The sequence below is a fragment of the Pseudorasbora parva genome, chromosome 20, assembly GCF_024679245.1.
Source record: "Pseudorasbora parva isolate DD20220531a chromosome 20, ASM2467924v1, whole genome shotgun sequence".
Taxonomy (NCBI): Eukaryota; Metazoa; Chordata; class Actinopteri; order Cypriniformes; family Gobionidae; genus Pseudorasbora; species Pseudorasbora parva.
This window is the reverse complement of record NC_090191.1, coordinates 15,504,571-15,520,792: the sequence shown is the minus strand read 5'-3', so window position 1 is coordinate 15,520,792 and position 16,222 is coordinate 15,504,571. Positions and strand designations below refer to the sequence as shown.

Below are 16,222 nucleotides of genomic sequence, written 5' to 3'. Positions count from 1 at the left end.
TGGAAGAACCTAAGTTCTCGGTTAAATAAAAGATCATTTCTGTTAACCTGGATCCCGTCTCCCTTGTGATTGTGTTTTGTGGCAGATTAAATCTCGCCTCGGCTCTGGGCCCATGTCACAACGTCCTTTGTGTAAAGCGAACATTGTCTCATAAGACACAATACCACATCACTGCGAAAAGTTGACATGTTTGCAGCGATGTGGTATTGCACCTCGGATAATACAGCAGATATACGAAATGAGATTTCATGGGAAAACCGGGCCTGTCACTGGGTAGTTGGGATATCAAAGTCAGCCTGAGCTCTTTTTTCTAAGTGCGCAACCATTATCAAGTTTCTGAAATGTCTACATTAAGAATCGTTAGTGCGTGTGTGGCTTTTTTCCTCTAAAAGATTTTCTACATTTAGCTTCAACGAGTGGACTACAAAGCATCACACCGGTAGCAATGCTGCAAAAAAGTATGACTTTAAGGATTGTTGTTTGCATTCCACATATCTTAACAGTAGGCTTCAAGGAGATTGTGGAAGTGCCTTTAGCTCCGACGTAAGTGCTAAAATGTTCCGTAAACCTTAAAGCCCGCAGATTTCAACTACGCAAAACCGTTTGAGAGGAGAGGCGCATCAGAATGGAATGTCGGTTGAGTGCCCATGACTCTTTAAGACTATATTTTCAGGGATCATTTCTATAGTTCTTTGCTTGGAAATGTGTTTTGAAAATGTTTGTCTCCCAACCCACGATGAAGAGTTGTGATGCTCCTTTCAGAGCGTGAACTGGGCACAGAGCGGCGACTTTGTTTGTGAACTCTGTGCTGTTGATGACCGTTCTGTATTGCTTTTTGCAATATTGAAGAAAGGGGTGTGTTCTGAGTGGTGTTTGTTGTTCAAGTCTCATTTGGAGATTATTGTTTTTTTGGGCCTGCATCCCCTATAAAGCAAACTTTGTCCAAATGTGCAGTCCGGTGCTAACGTAGGTTGTGTGAGGCAGCAGTTTTGTTCAATCGTCAGCGTGTCCACCTGCTTGTTCTCCAAATATAGAATCACCTACAGGTGTAGCCAGTGATGACTTTATGGACTTCATCATAAAATTGGGAACTCTACTTCTCTCAAGGCTGGATGGTCTTGAGTACAGACTCTTTCAGGATGAGGTGCTGATGCACAGGTTGGCCAAAGAGAAACCGGCTGAAGAGTAAAGGACAGAGTTAGCCTTGCAACGTCTTCTTTACCGTCTTTGCTTTTCTTCTGTTCCGTCTCCCCCCTTTAAGGTGGTCCAGCGTTGAAACAGATGTAGGGAACAAAGCCTCCATGCATACCCCAGCCCTGGAAGAACCTAAGTTCTCGGTTAAATAAAAGATCATTTCTGTTAACCTGGATCCCGTCTCCCTTGTGATTGTGTTTTGTGGCAGATTAAATCTCGCCTCGGCTCTGGGCCCATGTCACAACGTCCTTTGTGTAAAGCGAACATTGTCTCATAAGACACAATACCACATCACTGCGAAAAGTTGACATGTTTGCAGCGATGTGGTATTGCACCTCGGATAATACAGCAGATATACGAAATGAGATTTCATGGGAAAACCGGGCCTGTCACTGGGTAGTTGGGATATCAAAGTCAGCCTGAGCTCTTTTTTCTAAGTGCGCAACCAACATCAAGTTTCTGAAATGTCTACATTAAGAATCGTTAGTGCGTGTGTGGCTTTTTTCCTCTAAAAGATTTTCTACATTTAGCTTCAACGAGTGGACTACAAAGCATCACACCGGTAGCAATGCTGCAAAAAAAGTATGACTTTAAGGATTGTTGTTTGCATTCCACATATCTTAACAGTAGGCTTCAAGGAGATTGTGGAAGTGCCTTTGGCTCCGACGTGAGTGCTAAAATGTTCCGTAAACCTTAAAGCCCGCAGATTTCAACTACGCAAAACCGTTTGAGAGGAGAGGCGCATCAGAATGGAATGTCGGTTGAGTGCCCATGACTCGTTAAGACTATATTTTCAGGGATCATTTCTATAGTTCTTTGCTTGGAAATGTGTTTTGAAAATGTTTGTCTCCCAGCCCACGATGAAGAGTTGTGATGCTCCTTTCAGAGCGTGAACTGGGCACAGAGCGGCGACTTTGTTTGTGAACTCTGTGCTATTGATGACCGTTCTGTATTGCTTTTTGCAATATTGAAGAAAGGGGTGTGTTCTGAGTGGTGTTTGTTGTTCAAGTCTCATTTGGAGATTATTGTTTTTTGGGGCCTGCATCCCCTATAAAGCAAACTTTGTCCAAATGTGCAGTCAAGTGCTAGGAGTAGGTTGTGTGAGGCAGCACTTTTGTTCAATCGTCAGCGTGTCCACCTGCTTGTTCTCCAAATATAGAACCACCTACAGGTGTAGCCAGTGATGACTTTATGGACTTCATCATAAAATTGGGAACTCTACTTCTCTCAAGGCTGGATGGTCTTGAGTACAGACTCTTTCAGGATGAGGTGCTGATGCACAGGTTGGCCAAAGAGAAACCGGCTGAAGAGTAAAGGACAGAGTTAGCCTTGCAACGTCTTCTTTACCGTCTTTGCTTTTCTTCTGTTCCGTCTCCCCCCTTTAAGGTGGTCCAGCGTTGAAACAGATGTAGGGAACAAAGCCTCCATGCATACCCCAGCCCTGGAAGAACCTAAGTTCTCGGTTAAATAAAAGATCATTTCTGTTAACCTGGATCCCGTCTCCCTTGTGATTGTGTTTTGTGGCAGATTAAATCTCGCCTCGGCTCTGGGCCCATGTCACAACGTCCTTTGTGTAAAGCGAACATTGTCTCATAAGACACAATACCACATCACTGCGAAAAGTTGACATGTTTGCAGCGATGTGGTATTGCACCTCGGATAATACAGCAGATATACGAAATGAGATTTCATGGGAAAACCGGGCCTGTCACTGGGTAGTTGGGATATCAAAGTCAGCCTGAGCTCTTTTTTCTAAGTGCGCAACCAACATCAAGTTTCTGAAATGTCTACATTAAGAATCGTTAGTGCGTGTGTGGCTTTTTTCCTCTAAAAGATTTTCTACATTTAGCTTCAACGAGTGGACTACAAAGCATCACACCGGTAGCAATGCTGCAAAAAAGTATGACTTTAAGGATTGTTGTTTGCATTCCACATATCTTAACAGTAGGCTTCAAGGAGATTGTGGAAGTGCCTTTAGCTCCGACGTAAGTGCTAAAATGTTCCGTAAACCTTAAAGCCCGCAGATTTCAACTACGCAAAACCGTTTGAGAGGAGAGGCGCATCAGAATGGAATGTCGGTTGAGTGCCCATGACTCGTTAAGACTATATTTTCAGGGATCATTTCTATAGTTCTTTGCTTGGAAATGTGTTTTGAAAATGTTTGTCTCCCAACCCACCATGAAGAGTTGTGATGCTCCTTTCAGAGCGTGAACTGGGCACAGAGCGGCGACTTTGTTTGTGAACTCTGTGCTGTTGATGACCGTTCTGTATTGCTTTTTGCAATATTGAAGAAAGGGGTGTGTTCTGAGTGGTGTTTGTTGTTCAAGTCTCATTTGGAGATTATTGTTTTTTTGGGCCTGCATCCCCTATAAAGCAAACTTTGTCCAAATGTGCAGTCAAGTGCTAGGAGTAGGTTGTGTGAGGCAGCAGTTTTGTTCAATCGTCAGCGTGTCCACCTGCTTGTTCTCCAAATATAGAACCACCTACAGGTGTAGCCAGTGATGACTTTATGGACTTCATCATAAAATTGGGAACTCTACTTCTCTCAAGGCTGGATGGTCTTGAGTACAGACTCTTTCAGGATGAGGTGCTGATGCACAGGTTGGCCAAAGAGAAACCGGCTGAAGAGTAAAGGACAGAGTTAGCCTTGCAACGTCTTCTTTACCGTCTTTGCTTTTCTTCTGTTCCGTCTCCCCCCTTTAAGGTGGTCCAGCGTTGAAACAGATGTAGGGAACAAAGCCTCCATGCATACCCCAGCCCTGGAAGAACCTAAGTTCTCGGTTAAATAAAAGATCATTTCTGTTAACCTGGATCCCGTCTCCCTTGTGATTGTGTTTTGTGGCAGATTAAATCTCGCCTCGGCTCTGGGCCCATGTCACAACGTCCTTTGTGTAAAGCGAACATTGTCTCATAAGACACAATACCACATCACTGCGAAAAGTTGACATGTTTGCAGCGATGTGGTATTGCACCTCGGATAATACAGCAGATATACGAAATGAGATTTCATGGGAAAACCGGGCCTGTCACTGGGTAGTTGGGATATCAAAGTCAGCCTGAGCTCTTTTTTCTAAGTGCGCAACCAACATCAAGTTTCTGAAATGTCTACATTAAGAATCGTTAGTGCGTGTGTGGCTTTTTTCCTCTAAAAGATTTTCTACATTTAGCTTCAACGAGTGGACTACAAAGCATCACACCGGTAGCAATGCTGCAAAAAAGTATGACTTTAAGGATTGTTGTTTGCATTCCACATATCTTAACAGTAGGCTTCAAGGAGATTGTGGAAGTGCCTTTAGCTCCGACGTAAGTGCTAAAATGTTCCGTAAACCTTAAAGCCCGCAGATTTCAACTACGCAAAACCGTTTGAGAGGAGAGGCGCATCAGAATGGAATGTCGGTTGAGTGCCCATGACTCGTTAAGACTATATTTTCAGGGATCATTTCTATAGTTCTTTACTTGGAAATGTGTTTTGAAAATGTTTGTCTCCCAACCCACCATGAAGAGTTGTGATGCTCCTTTCAGAGCGTGAACTGGGCACAGAGCGGTGACTTTGTTTGTGAACTCTGTGCTGTTGATGACCGTTCTGTATTGCTTTTTGCAATATTGAAGAAAGGGGTGTGTTCTGAGTGGTGTTTGTTGTTCAAGTCTCATTTGGAGATTATTGTTTTTTTGGGCCTGCATCCCCTATAAAGCAAATTTTGTCCAAATGTGCAGTCAAGTGCTAACGTAGGTTGTGTGAGGCAGCAGATTTGTTCAATCGTCAGCGTGTCCACCTGCTTGTTCTCCAAATATAGAACCACTCACAGGTGTAGCCAATGATGACTTTATGGACTTCATCATAAATTTGGGAACTCTACTTCTCTCAAGGCTGGATGGTCTTGAGTACAGACTCTTTCAGGATGAGGTGCTGATGCACAGGTTGGCCAAAGAGAACCCGGCTAAAGAGTAAAGGACAGAGTTAGCCTTGCAACGTCTTCTTTATCGTCTTTGCTTTTCTTCTGTTCCGTCTCCCCCCTTTAAGGTGGTCCAGCGTTGAAACAGATGTGGGGAACAAAGCCTCCATGCATACCCCAGGCCTGGAAGAACCTAAGTTCTCGGTTAAATAAAAGATAATTTCTGTTAACCTGGCTCCCGTCTCCCTTGTGATTGTGTTTTGTGGCAGATTAAATCTCGCCTCGGCTCTGGGCCCATGTCACAACGTCCTTTGTGTAAAGCGAACATTGTCTCATAAGACACAATACCACATCACTGCGAAAAGTTGACATGTTTGCAGTGTTGTGGTATTGCACCTCGGATAATACAGCAGATATACGAAATGAGATTTCATGGGAAAACCGGGCCTGTCACTGGGTAGTTGGGATATCAAAGTCAGCCTGAGCTCTTTTTTCTAAGTGCGCAACCAACATCAAGTTTCTGAAATGTCTACATTAAGAATCGTTAGTGCGTGTGTGGCTTTTTTCCTCTAAAAGATTTTCTACATTTAGCTTCAACGAGTGGACTACAAAGCATCACACCGGTAGTGTAACAACAACGACTAATGAGTTTAATGTCTCGGGGAATAATTAACTCAAAAGGGATTTAATATTCAATATTCATGAATTTATGAATATAATTTGCCAGTTGTTCATTACGTATTAAAATTTTCCGATAGGGAAAATTGTTTAATTAAATACAAGTAACCCTTTATGAAATTGCTTGAAATTATCCTACTAAGTTTGTCCTGCAAATTAGTTATAGACTTTTCAAATCAATTCTCAATAAAGGGATTACTGCTTTACGAGCGCATAAGAAACATTAACTTTACTGATCAGGATAAGTTCAATATTTCAAATGGTCATACAGTTTACTTTACTAACATAGTAGCATAAGCAGTTAGGTAACGTTTAGATCGCAAGTTTCATTGACTTTGTGTATGTGGCAGAATAACAGATTCAACTCATTAAATGTCTTTTGAAGGTTTAATAAACACAGACTAAAAATAACACTACAATTCACACAGAAAGTACATACTAAATATGCATCAAGAGAGTAGAAGTATAGATATTAACGAAAGAATACATAAAAGAGAATAATGAATAGACTGAAGTTAGAGAGAGATAAAAGAGAGAGAGAGAGACAAAGAGAGGGAGAGAGAGAGAGACAAAGAGAGTGGGGGAGGGTAAGCAACAACTTTCCTTCAGTTCACCAGATACGACCTTCACGGAGTTAATTTATCCCAACGGGAAAATAACACACCCTCTTTACAGCAGTAAGAAATAGAATACTTGCATTCTTTTTGGTTTCGTTTTGGCTTCTCGCTTGTGTGCATGTGTCTCTGCGTGTCCGGCGGTCCGGCGTTCCGGCGGTCCTTTCCGAGGTTGGGAGGGAAGCGGCTGTTTGCTTTAGCGATGCTTCGTGTTCTTGAAGATCGGATTGTAGAAGAGAAGATTTTTGGAAGAGATGGGGCCTGCTTGGAGGGCCTGCATTGGTGGCCTGGCTCAAGGGCCAGCCACGATGACGTGTTGGTTCAGCCAGAGAGAGAAGAGAGAGAGAGCCTGTCTTCACTGGTCTTTTAAGGTCTGGAAATAGTCCCACCCTCCAGGGTTAGACTTAACCAATGAGAGTGTTGGGATTTCCCGGCGGGAAATTCCTCAGCAGAATTTATAGCTCTTTGTTTGAAGGTTCGACTCAGTGGGTCTCTGAGTCTTCATACTATAATTAATGCAACAAACACACACTGCATTTTCTGAATAAGTGATATACATGGAAGTGTAAGTCGTGAAGTGAGCATTAATTTGATAGGAGACATGACATATATGAGGTTATCTGAACTAGTACTTTGTTAAGACAAAGACAAAAAGATGCAAAATACCATACAGAATAAACATTTTACAAGACAGTTATGTGTTTACATATAATGTCCTGGGGTGCATGTTCATTTATAGATGGTTTGTCTATAATTTGAGGCAAAAGCTCTGTGTCTTTGTGTCTGAAACTTCATGTGGCCAAATTCCTTTCGGGGCCATAAAAACACCTTATCAGATGGTTTCCAGGGTGACTGAAGAATCTCCCTCTGCTGTGTTGGGGGAAGGTCTGCTAGTGAGCACAACTTTCAAAACATATTTGTTAAATGTAACTGGCGATTGTGTGTTTGATTCGCCTGAGTCGCTACAGTAGCAATGCTGCAAAAAAAGAATGACTTTAAGGATTGTTGTTTGCATTCCACATATCTTAACAGTAGGCTTCAAGGAGATTGTGGAAGTGCCTTTGGCTCGACGTGAGTGCTAAAATGTTCCGTAAACCTTAAAGCCCACAGATTTCAACTACGCAAAACCGTTTGAGAGGAGAGGCGCATCAGAATGGAATGTCGGTTGAGTGCCCATGACTCGTTAAGACTATATTTTCAGGAATCATTTCTATAGTTCTTTGCTTGGAAATGTGTTTTGAAAATGTTTGTCTCCCAACCCACGATGAAGAGTTGTGATGCTCCTTTCAGAGCGTGAACTGGGCACAGAGCGGCGACTTTGTTTGTGAACTCTGTGCTGTTGATGACCGTTCTGCATTGCTTTTTGCAATATTGAAGAAAGGGGTGTGTTCTGAGTGGTGTTTGTTGTTCAAGTCTCATTTGGAGATTATTGTTTTTTTGGGGCGTGCATCCCCTATAAAGCAAACTTTGTCCAAATGTGCAGTCAAGTGCTAGGAGTAGGTTGTGTGAGGCAGCAGTTTTGTTCAATCCTCAGCGTGTCCACCTGCTTGTTCTCCAAATATAGAAACCACCTACAGGTGTAGCCAATGATGACTTTATGGACTTCATCATAAATTTGGAAACTCTACTTCTCTCAAGGCTGGATGGTCTTGAGTACAGACTCTTTCAGGATGAGGTGCTGATGCACAGGTTGGCCAAAGAGAACCCGGCTGAAGAGTAAAGGACAGAGTTAGCCTTGCAACTTCTTCTTTACCGTCTTTGCTTTTCTTCTGTTCCGTCTCCCCCCTTTAAGGTGGTCCAGCGTTGAAACAGATGTGGGGAACAAAGCCTCCATGCATACCCCAGCCCTGGAAGAACCCAAGTTCTCGGTTAAGTAAAAGATCATTTCTGTTAACCTGGCTCCCGTCTCCCTTGTGATTGTGTTTTGTGGCAGATTAAATCTCGCCTCGGCTCTGGGCCCATGTCACAACGTCCTTTGTGTAAAGCGAACATTGTCTCATAAGACACAATACCACATCACTGTGAAAAGTTGACATGTTTGCAGCGATGTGGTATTGCACCTCGGATAATACAGCATATATACGAAATGAGATTTCATGGGAAAACCGGGCCTGTCACTGGGTAGTTGGGATATCAAAGTCAGCCTGAGCTCTTTTTTCTAAGTGCGCAACCAACATCAAGTTTCTGAAATGTCTACATTAAGAATCGTTAGTGCGTGTGTGACTTTTTTCCTCTAAAAGATTTTCTACATTTAGCTTCAACGAGTGGACTACAAAGCATCACACCGGTAGCAATGCTGCAAAAAAAGTATGACTTTAAGGATTGTTGTTTGCATTCCACATATCTTAACAGTAGGCTTCAAGGAGATTGTGGAAGTGCCTTTGGCTCCGACGTGAGTGCTAAAATGTTCCGTAAACCTTAAAGCCCGCAGATTTCAACTACGCAAAACCGTTTGAGAGGAGAGGCGCATCAGAATGGAATGTCGGTTGAGTGCCCATGACTCGTTAAGACTATATTTTCAGGGATCATTTCTATAGTTCTTTGCTTGGAAATGTGTTTTGAAAATGTTTGTCTCCCAACCCACGATGAAGAGTTGTGATGCTCCTTTCAGAGCGTGAACTGGGCACAGAGCGGCGACTTTGTTTGTGAACTCTGTGCTGTTGATGACCGTTCTGCATTGCTTTTTGCAATATTGAAGAAAGGGGTGTGTTCTGAGTGGTGTTTGTTGTTCAAGTCTCATTTGGAGATTATTGTTTTTTTGGGGCGTGCATCCCCTATAAAGCAAACTTTGTCCAAATGTGCAGTCAAGTGCTAGGAGTAGGTTGTGTGAGGCAGCAGTTTTGTTCAATCCTCAGCGTGTCCACCTGCTTGTTCTCCAAATATAGAAACCACCTACAGGTGTAGCCAATGATGACTTTATGGACTTCATCATAAATTTGGGAACTCTACTTCTCTCAAGGCTGGATGGTCTTGAGTACAGACTCTTTCAGGATGAGGTGCTGATGCACAGGTTGGCCAAAGAGAACCCGGCTGAAGAGTAAAGGACAGAGTTAGCCTTGCAACGTCTTCTTTACCGTCTTTGCTTTTCTTCTGTTCCGTCTCCCCCCTTTAAGGTGGTCCAGCGTTGAAACAGATGTGGGGAACAAAGCCTCCATGCATACCCCAGCCCTGGAAGAACCCAAGTTCTCGGTTAAGTAAAAGATCATTTCTGTTAACCTGGCTCCCGTCTCCCTTGTGATTGTGTTTTGTGGCAGATTAAATCTCGCCTCGGCTCTGGGCCCATGTCACAACGTCCTTTGTGTAAAGCGAACATTGTCTCATAAGACACAATACCACATCACTGTGAAAAGTTGACATGTTTGCAGCGATGTGGTATTGCACCTCGGATAATACAGCAGATATACGAAATGAGATTTCATGGGAAAACCGGGCCTGTCACTGGGTAGTTGGGATATCAAAGTCAGCCTGAGCTCTTTTTTCTAAGTGCGCAACCAACATCAAGTTTCTGAAATGTCTACATTAAGAATCGTTAGTGCGTGTGTGGCTTTTTTCCTCTAAAAGATTTTCTACATTTAGCTTCAACGAGTGGACTACAAAGCATCACACCGGTAGCAATGCTGCAAAAAAAGTATGACTTTAAGGATTGTTGTTTGCATTCCACATATCTTAACAGTAGGCTTCAAGGAGATTGTGGAAGTGCCTTTGGCTCCGACGTGAGTGCTAAAATGTTCCGTAAACCTTAAAGCCCGCAGATTTCAACTACGCAAAACCGTTTGAGAGGAGAGGCGCATCAGAATGGAATGTCGGTTGAGTGCCCATGACTCGTTAAGACTATATTTTCAGGGATCATTTCTATAGTTCTTTGCTTGGAAATGTGTTTTGAAAATGTTTGTCTCCCAACCCATGATGAAGAGTTGTGATGCTCCTTTCAGAGCGTGAACTGGGCACAGAGCGGCGACTTTGTTTGTGAACTCTGTGCTGTTGATGACCGTTCTGTATTGCTGTTTGCAATATTGAAGAAAGGGGTGTGTTCTGAGTGGTGTTTGTTGTTCAAGTCTCATTTGGAGATTATTGTTTTTTTGGGCCTGCATCCCCTATAAAGCAAACTTTGTCCAAATGTGCAGTCAAGTGCTAGCATATGTTGTGTGAGACAGCAGTTTTGTTCAATCGTCAGCGTGTCCACCTGCTTGTTCTCCAAATATAGAACCACTCACAGGTGTAGCCAATGATGACTTTATGGACTTCATCATAAATTTGGGAACTCTACTTCTCTCAAGGCTGGATGGTCTTGAGTACAGACTCTTTCAGGATGAGGTGCTGATGCACAGGTTGGCCAAAGAGAACCCGGCTGAAGAGTAAAGGACAGAGTTAGCCTTGCAACGTCTTCTTTATCGTCTTTGCTTTTCTTCTGTTCCGTCTCCCCCCTTTAAGGTGGTCCAGCGTTGAAACAGATGTGGGGAACAAAGCCTCCATGCATACCCCAGCCCTGGAAGAACCTAAGTTCTCGGTTAAATAAAAGATAATTTCTGTTAACCTGGCTCCCGTCTCCCTTGTGATTGTGTTTTGTGGCAGATTAAATCTCGCCTCGGCTCTGGGCCAATGTCACAACGTCCTTTGTGTAAAGCGAACATTGTCTCATAAGACACAATACCACATCACTGCGAAAAGTTGACATGTTTGCAGCGTTGTGGTATTGCACCTCGGATAATACAGCAGATATACGAAATGAGATTTCATGGGAAAACCGGGCCTGTCACTGGGTAGTTGGGATATCAAAGTCAGCCTGAGCTCTTTTTTCTAAGTGCGCAACCAACATCAAGTTTCTGAAATGTCTACATTAAGAATCGTTAGTGCGTGTGTGGCTTTTTTCCTCTAAAAGATTTTCTACATTTAGCTTCAACGAGTGGACTACAAAGCATCACACCGGTAGCAATGCTGCAAAAAAAAGTATGACTTTAAGGATTGTTGTTTGCATTCCACATATCTTAACAGTAGGCTTCAAGGAGATTGTGGAAGTGCCTTTGGCTCCGACGTGAGTGCTAAAATGTTCCGTAAACCTTAAAGCCCGCAGATTTCAACTACGCAAAACCGTTTGAGAGGAGAGGCGCATCAGAATGGAATGTCGGTTGAGTGCCCATGACTCGTTAAGACTATATTTTCAGGGATCATTTCTATAGTTCTTTGCTTGGAAATGTGTTTTCAAAATGTTTGTCTCCCAGCCCACGATGAAGAGTTGTGATGCTCCTTTCAGAGCGTGAACTGGGCACAGAGCGGCGACTTTGTTTGTGAACTCTGTGCTGTTGATGACCGTTCTGTATTGCTTTTAGCAATATTGAAGAAAGGGGTGTGTTCTGAGTGGTGTTTGTTGTTCAAGTCTCATTTGGAGATTATTGTTTTTTTGGGGCGTGCATCCCCTATAAAGCAAACTTTGTCCAAATGTGCAGTCAAGTGCTAGGAGTAGGTTGTGTGAGGCAGCAGTTTTGTTCAATCCTCAGCGTGTCCACCTGCTTGTTCTCCAAATATAGAACCACTCACAGGTGTAGCCAATGATGACTTTATGGACTTCATCATAAATTTGGGAACTCTACTTCTCTCAAGGCTGGATGGTCTTGAGTACAGACTCTTTCAGGATGAGGTGCTGATGCACAGGTTGGCCAAAGAGAAACCGGCTGAAGAGTAAAGGACAGAGTTAGCCTTGCAACGTCTTCTTTACCGTCTTTGCTTTTCTTCTGTTCCGTCTCCCCCCTTTAAGGTGGTCCAGCGTTGAAACAGATGTAGGGAACAAAGCCTCCATGCATACCCCAGCCCTGGAAGAACCTAAGTTCTCGGTTAAATAAAAGATCATTTCTGTTAACCTGGCTCCCGTCTCCCTTGTGATTGTGTTTTGTGGCAGATTAAATCTCGCCTCGGCTCTGGGCCCATGTCACAACGTCCTTTGTGTAAAGCGAACATTGTCTCATAAGACACAATACCACATCACTGCGAAAAGTTGACATGTTTGCAGCGATGTGGTATTGCACCTCAGATAATACAGCAGATATATACGAAATGAGATTTCATGGGAAAACCGGGCCTGTCACTGGGTAGTTGGGATATCAAAGTCAGCCTGAGCTCTTTTTTCTAAGTGCGCAACCAACATCAAGTTTCTGAAATGTCTACATTAAGAATCGTTAGTGCGTGTGTGGCTTTTTTCCTCTAAAAGATTTTCTACATTTAGCTTCAACGAGTGGACTACAAAGCATCACACCGGTAGCAATGCTGCAAAAAAGTATGACTTTAAGGATTGTTGTTTGCATTCCACATATCTTAACAGTAGGCTTCAAGGAGATTGTGGAAGTGCCTTTGGCTCCGACGTGAGTGCTAAAATGTTCCGTAAACCTTAAAGCCCGCAGATTTCAACTACGCAAAACCGTTTGAGAGGAGAGGCGCATCAGAATGGAATGTCGGTTGAGTGCCCATGACTCGTTAAGACTATATTTTCAGGGATCATTTCTATAGTTCTTTGCTTGGAAATGTGTTTTGAAAATGTTTGTCTCCCAGCCCACGATGAAGAGTTGTGATGCTCCTTTCAGAGCGTGAACTGGGCATAGAGCGGCGACTTTGTTTGTGAACTCTGTGCTGTTGATGACCGTTCTGTATTGCTTTTTGCAATATTGAAGAAAGGGGTGTGTTCTGAGTGGTGTTTGTTGTTCAAGTCTCATTTGGAGGTTATTGTTTTTTGGGGCCTGCATCCCCTATAAAGCAAACTTTGTCCAAATGTGCAGTCAAGTGCTAGGAGTAGGTTGTGTGAGGCAGCAGTTTTGTTCAATCCTCAGCGTGTCCACCTGCTTGTTCTCCAAATATAGAACCACTCACAGGTGTAGCCAATGATGACTTTATGGACTTCATCATAAATTTGGGAACTCTACTTCTCTCAAGGCTGGATGGTCTTGAGTACAGACTCTTTCAGGATGAGGTGCTGATGCACAGGTTGGCCAAAGAGAACCCGGCTGAAGAGTAAAGGACAGAGTTAGCCTTGCAACGTCTTCTTTATCGTCTTTGCTTTTCTTCTGTTCCGTCTCCCCCCTTTAAGGTGGTCCAGCGTTGAAACAGATGTGGGGAACAAAGCCTCCATGCATACCCCAGCCCTGGAAGAACCTAAGTTCTCGGTTAAATAAAAGATCATTTCTGTTAACCTGGATCCCGTCTCCCTTGTGATTGTGTTTTGTGGCAGATTAAATCTCGCCTCGGCTCTGGGCCCATGTCACAACGTCCTTTGTGTAAAGCGAACATTGTCTCATAAGACACAATACCACATCACTGCGAAAAGTTGACATGTTTGCAGCGATGTGGTATTGCACCTCGGATAATACAGCAGATATACGAAATGAGATTTCATGGGAAAACCGGGCCTGTCACTGGGTAGTTGGGATATCAAAGTCAGCCTGAGCTCTTTTTTCTAAGTGCGCAACCAACATCAAGTTTCTGAAATGTCTACATTAAGAATCGTTAGTGCGTGTGTGGCTTTTTTCCTCTAAAAGATTTTCTACATTTAGCTTCAACGAGTGGACTACAAAGCATCACACCAGTAGCAATGCTGCAAAAAAAGTATGACTTTAAGGATTGTTGTTTGCATTCCACATATCTTAACAGTAGGCTTCAAGGAGATTGTGGAAGTGCCTTTAGCTCCGACGTAAGTGCTAAAATGTTCCGTAAACCTTAAAGCCCGCAGATTTGAACTACGCAAAACCGTTTGAGAGGAGAGGCGCATCAGAATGGAATGTCGGTTGAGTGCCCATGACTCGTTAAGACTATATTTTCAGGGATCATTTCTATAGTTCTTTGCTTGGAAATGTGTTTTGAAAATGTTTGTCTCCCAACCCACGATGAAGAGTTGTGATGCTCCTTTCAGAGCGGGAACTGGGCACAGAGCGGCGACTTTGTTTGTGAACTCTGTGCTGTTGATGACCGTTCTGTATTGCTTTTTGCAATATTGAAGAAAGGGGTGTGTTCTGAGTGGTGTTTGTTGTTCAAGTCTCATTTGGAGATTATTGTTTTTTTGGGCCTGCATCCCCTATAAAGCAAACTTTGTCCAAATGTGCAGTCAAGTGCTAGCATATGTTGTGTGAGACAGCAGTTTTGTTCAATCGTCAGCGTGTCCACCTGCTTGTTCTCCAAATATAGAACCACTCACAGGTGTAGCCAATGATGACTTTATGGACTTCATCATAAATTTGGGAACTCTACTTCTCTCAAGGCTGGATGGTCTTGAGTACAGACTCTTTCAGGATGAGGTGCTGATGCACAGGTTGGCCAAAGAGAACCCGGCTGAAGAGTAAAGGAAAGAGTTAGCCTTGCAACGTCTTCTTTATCGTCTTTGCTTTTCTTCTGTTCCGTCTCCCCCCTTTAAGGGGGTCCAGCGTTGAAACAGATGTGGGGAACAAAGCCTCCATGCATACCCCAGCCCTGGAAGAACCTAAGTTCTCAGTTAAATAAAAGATCATTTCTGTTAACCTGGATCCCGTCTCCCTTGTGATTGTGTTTTGTGGCAGATTAAATCTCGCCTCGGCTCTGGGCCCATGTCACAACGTCCTTTGTGTAAAGCGAACATTGTCTCATAAGACACAATACCACATCACTGCGAAAAGTTGACATGTTTGCAGCGATGTGGCAGATTTCAACTACGCAAAACCGTTTGAGAGGAGAGGCGCATCAGAATGGAATGTCGGTTGAGTGCCCATGACTCGTTAAGACTATATTTTCAGGGATCATTTCTATAGTTCTTTGCTTGGAAATGTGTTTTGAAAATGTTTGTCTCCCAACCCACGATGAAGAGTTGTGATGCTCCTTTCAGAGCGTGAACTGGGCACAGAGCGGCGACTTTGTTTGTGAACTCTGTGCTGTTGATGACCGTTCTGTATTGCTTTTTGCAATATTGAAGAAAGGGGTGTGTTCTGAGTGGTGTTTGTTGTTCAAGTCTCATTTGGAGATTATTGTTATTTTGGGCCTGCATCCCCTATAAAGCAAACTTTGTCCAAATGTGCAGTCAAGTGCTAGCATATGTTGTGTGAGGCAGCAGTTTTGTTCAATCCTCAGGGTGTCCACCTGCTTGTTCTCCAAATATAGAAACCACCTACAGGTGTAGCCAATGATGACTTTATGGACTTCATCATAAAATTGGGAACTCTGCTTCTCTCAAGGCTGGATGGTCTTGAGTACAGACTCTTTCAGGATGAGGTGCTGATGCACAGGTTGTCCAAAGAGAAACCGGCTGAAGAGTAAAGGACAGAGTTAGCCTTGCAACGTCTTCTTTACCGTCTTTGCTTTTCTTCTGTTCCGTCTCCCCCCTTTAAGGTGGTCCAGCGTTGAAACAGATGTGGGGAACAAAGCCTCCATGCATACCCCAGCCCTGGAAGAACCTAAGTTCTCGGTTAAATAAAAGATCATTTCTGTTAACCTGGCTCCCGTCTCCCTTGTGATTGTGTTTTGTGGCAGCTTAAATCTCGCCTCGGCTCTGGGCCCATGTCACAACGTCCTTTGTGTAAAGCGAACATTGTCTCATAAGAAACAATACCACATCACTGCGAAAAGTTGACATGTTTGCAGCGATGTGGTATTGCACCTCAGATAATACAGCAGATATACGAAATGAGATTTCATGGGAAAACCGGGCCTGTCACTGGGTAGTTGGGATATCAAAGTCAGCCTGAGCTCTTTTTTCTAAGTGCGCAACCAACATCAAGTTTCTGAAATGTCTACATTAAGAATCGTTAGTGCGTGTGTGGCTTTTTTCCTCTAAAAGATTTTCTACATTTAGCTTCAACGAGTGGACTACAAAGCATCACACCGGTAGCAATGCTGCAA

At 43.4% G+C, this 16,222-nt stretch overlaps 11 non-coding genes across 11 annotated transcripts; all 11 read left to right on the top strand.

Annotated features, from left to right (window-relative positions):
* The first annotated feature begins 657 nt into the window (after window positions 1-657).
* On the top strand, window positions 658-871 carry LOC137049999 (small nucleolar RNA U3). Its single transcript, XR_010899765.1, has one exon. It is a non-coding gene; the product is annotated as a small nucleolar RNA U3 (small nucleolar RNA).
* A 1,104-nt stretch (window positions 872-1,975) lies between these two features.
* Window positions 1,976-2,189, top strand: LOC137050025 (small nucleolar RNA U3). The gene has a single exon (XR_010899787.1). It is a non-coding gene; the product is annotated as a small nucleolar RNA U3 (small nucleolar RNA).
* Window positions 2,190-3,293: 1,104 nt separating this feature from the next.
* Window positions 3,294-3,507, top strand: LOC137050102 (small nucleolar RNA U3). Its single transcript, XR_010899859.1, has one exon. It is a non-coding gene; the product is annotated as a small nucleolar RNA U3 (small nucleolar RNA).
* A 1,104-nt stretch (window positions 3,508-4,611) lies between these two features.
* On the top strand, window positions 4,612-4,825 carry LOC137050076 (small nucleolar RNA U3). The gene has a single exon (XR_010899836.1). It is a non-coding gene; the product is annotated as a small nucleolar RNA U3 (small nucleolar RNA).
* Window positions 4,826-7,564: 2,739 nt separating this feature from the next.
* Window positions 7,565-7,778, top strand: LOC137050029 (small nucleolar RNA U3). Its single transcript, XR_010899791.1, has one exon. It is a non-coding gene; the product is annotated as a small nucleolar RNA U3 (small nucleolar RNA).
* A 1,107-nt stretch (window positions 7,779-8,885) lies between these two features.
* Window positions 8,886-9,099, top strand: LOC137050037 (small nucleolar RNA U3). The gene has a single exon (XR_010899798.1). It is a non-coding gene; the product is annotated as a small nucleolar RNA U3 (small nucleolar RNA).
* A 1,107-nt stretch (window positions 9,100-10,206) lies between these two features.
* Window positions 10,207-10,420, top strand: LOC137050074 (small nucleolar RNA U3). Its single transcript, XR_010899834.1, has one exon. It is a non-coding gene; the product is annotated as a small nucleolar RNA U3 (small nucleolar RNA).
* A 1,105-nt stretch (window positions 10,421-11,525) lies between these two features.
* Window positions 11,526-11,739, top strand: LOC137050033 (small nucleolar RNA U3). The gene has a single exon (XR_010899795.1). It is a non-coding gene; the product is annotated as a small nucleolar RNA U3 (small nucleolar RNA).
* Window positions 11,740-12,846: 1,107 nt separating this feature from the next.
* On the top strand, window positions 12,847-13,060 carry LOC137050041 (small nucleolar RNA U3). The gene has a single exon (XR_010899802.1). It is a non-coding gene; the product is annotated as a small nucleolar RNA U3 (small nucleolar RNA).
* A 1,105-nt stretch (window positions 13,061-14,165) lies between these two features.
* Window positions 14,166-14,379, top strand: LOC137050026 (small nucleolar RNA U3). The gene has a single exon (XR_010899788.1). It is a non-coding gene; the product is annotated as a small nucleolar RNA U3 (small nucleolar RNA).
* Window positions 14,380-15,107: 728 nt separating this feature from the next.
* Window positions 15,108-15,321, top strand: LOC137049998 (small nucleolar RNA U3). Its single transcript, XR_010899764.1, has one exon. It is a non-coding gene; the product is annotated as a small nucleolar RNA U3 (small nucleolar RNA).
* The last annotated feature ends 901 nt before the right edge of the window (window positions 15,322-16,222 follow it).